Here is a 5089-nt window from a genome sequence, read left to right as displayed (position 1 = left end):
ACGGCATTTTCTATCTGTCAGAATAGGACAAAGCCTCGAGTCTGAGATAGCGACATACATATGCACACAGTGAGTTCATATTTACTCACAGAACCCACCACTAGACCATAGTGGTTTTACATCTGTTAAATAAGAATGAAGATGGTACATGGATTACAAAATAGTATACTCAGTTAGTGAACAATTTAGATAAAAACTGGGATCCTGCAAACAAGGGTGGAAGCTATACATGCGTGTACACATGTCATGATATCATACCTCAAGAGACTTTGTCCTATCATAACAGTGTCTATGTCACACCGTTATGTCACACAATATAATCTATGTCATTGTGGATGTCTATTTTTATTAGGCAGTACTTAATCCTTACAATGATCTTATGCAGCAAGTATGACCATCACCCCTCAATTGTCAATGCCTGAGTCTCAGAGATGTGACATAATCTGATAAGAATATGGGAGGAGTTTAAATATGGGTCTAATGTACTCCAATGCCTCTACTTTTCCAATATTTAAATATACTATTGCCTTGGAAGCTTAGTTTTCAATGGATTTTATTTCATTAAAGATTAAACTATAATAAAATCATTTAGGCAGATGTGTATATTTTTTGTCACCACTGCTTCCCCAGGATAGGTGCTAAACAACCATTAGTTGAATGATCAGATAAGACATCTGTCCCATCACTACCATTTTTTTTTTCTTTGAGCTTTATTCCAAGACCAGTGCTTTGTGGGCACTGTGCTAACAAGGCTGGCATAAAAGATGAGAAAATGACAGGGCAAACAAACACCAATCTGTACCCAACACTTGGTGTACAAATTGCCTCCAGCCTCTTGGTCATGCTGTTTTGTTTCTAATGGAAGTACTGGGGATTGAATCCTGGACCTCACACACGGTAAGCACATGCTCTACCACTGAGCTATACCCCCACCCCTATGGTTACCTTTTTGTTTCTTCTCAAGTCATATCCTTCTCTCTGCTCAGTTCCTGCCCTTTACTCCAATTTCCTCGACCAAGTCCCCAAAGATTCTTCAGCTTAGGTCATTCTTTAAAAACGTAGGTCAAATTTATCTTCAGCATACACTAGTGAAAATCCATCATGGGCTTCTGTTTCCAACTACCTTTCTCTGAAAGTTTTGAGAGAGATTGGGGTTTAAGACTGAGATGGAGACAAAGTGGGTGAAGGGGATTATATAGGAGAGAATATATCAGAAGAAGTGTTTATTTGTTTATTTTTTGTTTTCTTATTTTATTTTTGCCAATAGCTGAGAGGAGAAAGTAACAAGTCCCCAATTTACTTGCAGTAGATCAATAGAACAACTTCACATAAAAAGGACATGTATTTGAGAGTGTGTCAACAAACTGGAAATCTCAGAAGAGTAATCCTCCCATTGAAGGGGTGCAGTCTATGTTCCCTATAGTCATATATTTCAGAAAAAACACCATCCCATTTCTCATCTATACATAGCTATGTCTCTTCTTCCTTCCCTCCACCTAGGACATCCACCTTCCTGGGACTCCTTTATCTCCAAACCTTTGACAACGTTTACTAGTTTCGTGAGACCCTGTTCAGTTATCATTTTGGGGATGATGTCTATTTGCTGATAGATACTACCAGTAAAATCCTTCAAAGGTCCAGTTAGAAATAGGCTAAGGAGGGCTTGTCCCATTCTGAAGTCAGGTGTAGCAACTAGGCATGGTTGAAAGGAGCAGGTACACAATCCCCAAATGATAGTGGCAGTTGATGAAGACTATGAAGGCAAAGAAAGCAGGTTTATTTTAGGGGAATAGTTACAAGAAAAGAGAACATGCTTGCAAACGTGACCTGATCTTAAGCACCAACAGAACGGTGTGCAGAAAGGGCCACACTGCTGGATGTGTGCCCCATTCTGGGTCTCCAGAGCCTGCGGATACCCATGTCAAAACACATGTTACATTCTACCATAAGCTTTGGTTTGCATGGGTTTCCCCTTAAAACTGAATCAAGTCATGCTCCTCTCTCTCTACATATATCCCTTCCATCTTTAAGTACCAGGTATATAAGAGATGCTCAATAAATACATTCTAGCACAAATCAAAGAATGAATGAGAAGGAAATCCTTTTATAAGAACTACCATAAAATTATGATAGATGTGCAATTATTCCATTATGGAAAACAGTATGGAGATTCCTTTAAAAACTAAAAATAGACCTACCATATGAGCCAGCAAGCCCATTCCTGGCAAGTATCTGCAGGGAGCTCTAACTCAAAAAGATATATGCACTCCAATATTCACAGCAGCACTATTTACAACAGCTAAGACATGGAAACAACCTAAATGTCCATTGACATAGGAGTGGATAAAGAAGGTGTGGTATATTTATACAGTGGAATACTACTCAGCCATACTAATAGTAAAATAATGCCATTTGCAGCAATATGAATTGACCTGGAGACTGTCATTCTAAGTGACAGAAGTAAGCCAGAAAGAGAAAGAAAAATACCATATGCTATCACTTATACAGTGGAATCTAAAAAAAAAAGAAAAAAGGAAAGAAAGAAATGAACTTATTTACAAAACAGAAACAGACACACAGACATAGAAAACAAACTTGTGGTTACCGGGGGAAAGAGGGTGGGAAGGGATAAATTGGGAGTTCAGGATGTGCAGAAAGTAACTATTAAATATAAAATAGATAAACAAGTTTATATTATATAGCACAGGGAACTATATTCAATATCTTGCAGTAACCTATACTGAAAAAGAATATGAAAATGAATATATGTATGTATATTATGACTGAAATGTGCTGTACATCAGAAATTGACATAACATTGTAAACTGAATCTACTTCAATAAAAAAAGAAAAAAAATAAGTACAATTCTTGGGGAGATAGTGGGCAAGAAAGACAGTGGGGGTAGAAGACTGGTGTAGAACAAAGATAGGGATGAATTTTGAATTTTGTATTATTACAAGTAAAGCTATTGTTTACTGAAAATTCAGCCTTTATGTGGAAATTTACTTCAAATTCAAACACGAAGTTTTTACAAAAGAAGCTTCAGAGTACAAAGTACAGTGCTCACAATCAAACATCCATTAGCATAGAGGGCTTATAAGTAGACATAAATATTCACTCCTGTGGCATAGCCCTAAGGATCCTAAACCCAGATAGCTAGCTCAGGCAAGCTTCTCATTTCTGGAATTGCCTGTCACAGATGTCCCATGTTTTAAGACAACCAATTTGTGAGCATGTGTGTGCGTAGTGGATTGGATGGAGGACAAAAGTATGTCATCAAAAAAAAGTTTACAAAAGGTCCATTTTTTACTTGGAAGAAAGTAAATATTGAACCAATGCACTTTTGTCATTAACATATTAGCAGAGTGTGGCAACTTCGTCTTGATCAGAATGCTTATGTGTCAGGTGGTTAGAGTGTAGAGAATTTTCCCCAATATAGGCGGAGGGATATGGAAAATGCTGCATCCCACTCCTGATGCTGCTAACAAACTCACTTTGAATCAGAGAAGTTGTAAAGGGAGGTGATACTCTCCTTTTCACAAACCATCTGTCTTTGTTTTTATTTTTCAAACTGTTTTCTGAGACATCAACATGATAGTAGAAGATAACCTCTTTGGAAGCAATCTAACCCCAGGAAAAGCACATACAGGCACAAAAAAAAAAAAAAATACAACCAAACTCATTTCACATAAAAACAGCGTTTTTATATGGCATTGCTTTGTTCTGACTTTATGATCAGTTTCCAGTGAAGCCTTCTCTCATAACAACAGTACATAACATGCGTGCTAGGTTTCCAAAGGCAAAGGGATTTGGGTAAGAGGTTCTTTTACTTGCATTTACAGGTGACTTCAGTAAACACAGTCTTCTTCCTGTCTTGTAACTGGTGTAGGGGAGCAAAATCTGCCACCCCAAATTGCGTCTCCTTGACATGAGGATTAATTTCGGCTGATTATTTTAAGTCCCACAAGACTCAGGAAGAAACTTTGACCTTCCTCCTAACTGCCTAAAAGAATGTAGATGGAGGACCTGTTCCAGGAAGGGAACTATCAGCATAGATAATTAAGAGTATGAACTAGGTGTTATGGACAGGAAAATACTTAGCAAAGTCTGTTGTTAAAATTCCTCTCTGTGTCCCATTGTCTCTGCAAGGCCCCATAAACATTTGTTTACTGTGGGAGAGGAAAAAATTTTCCTCTACGCTTTTAGGTTCTTCTGGCTGGTCTAAGAACTAAAATTGACAAGATTAACAGGAGAAAAATCAAACAAAAGTTTAATAACATGTATACATGGGAAAGACTTAGAAAAACTGAGTAACTTGCCAACATGGCCAAAAACCTCACCTCAAATACCATCTTCAGCCAAAGACAAAAGAGGATGTCAGGGGCAGCAACCTGGGACTTCAAAAAGGAGGGAAGCAGTTCACATGAAGATGGAAAGCTAATATTTGGTAAGTAAATGTTTGCTGGGCCTTATAGAGAATATGGGACTTAGAGTGGACTCTGATCTCTAGGCCCCATGGAGTTCCCCCTGCTATGCCTAGACCTTTTTTTTTTTTGGGGGGGGGGGCAAATCTCTTTGGTGATAGCTCTATTTGAGAACAGGCACTGTATAAAATTTCTTTGGGCAGTGAGAGGGAAGGCCAAAGTTTCTTTCTGAGTCTTGAGCATTGACTGTTTTCAGCTTAAAATAATCTGCATTCCATAAAGACATTTTGGGGTAACATGTTTTGCTCCCCTATACTACCAACATCTGCTTTTTAGAGGAAAATTTCTTCCTCCCTGACACTAGTCTAAATGGTCAAATTTATAAGCAGATTGGGCAGCTGTACTTTTTCCTCCAAATTACAGAACTCCTCTCCTACGCTCATTAACATCTATATGGGTATTACCTAAATTTGTTCTAAAACTCTGTGCCAGTCCACACTGATCCACTCAACTTGGTCAGATTTTATTCTATCTCCTAATTAAATAATGTCAACTCAATCTAAACCTGTCTAATCCAACAAAATCAAAGACTCATTTTTCAAGTACGTTCTACTACATAAAAATACATCATAGTCTTTCAAACTAATATACTGCTATGAAATCA

The sequence above is a fragment of the Camelus dromedarius genome, chromosome 2 (genome assembly GCF_036321535.1).
Source record: "Camelus dromedarius isolate mCamDro1 chromosome 2, mCamDro1.pat, whole genome shotgun sequence".
Classification (NCBI taxonomy): Eukaryota; Metazoa; Chordata; class Mammalia; order Artiodactyla; family Camelidae; genus Camelus; species Camelus dromedarius.
Note: the sequence above shows the minus strand (reverse complement) of the source record.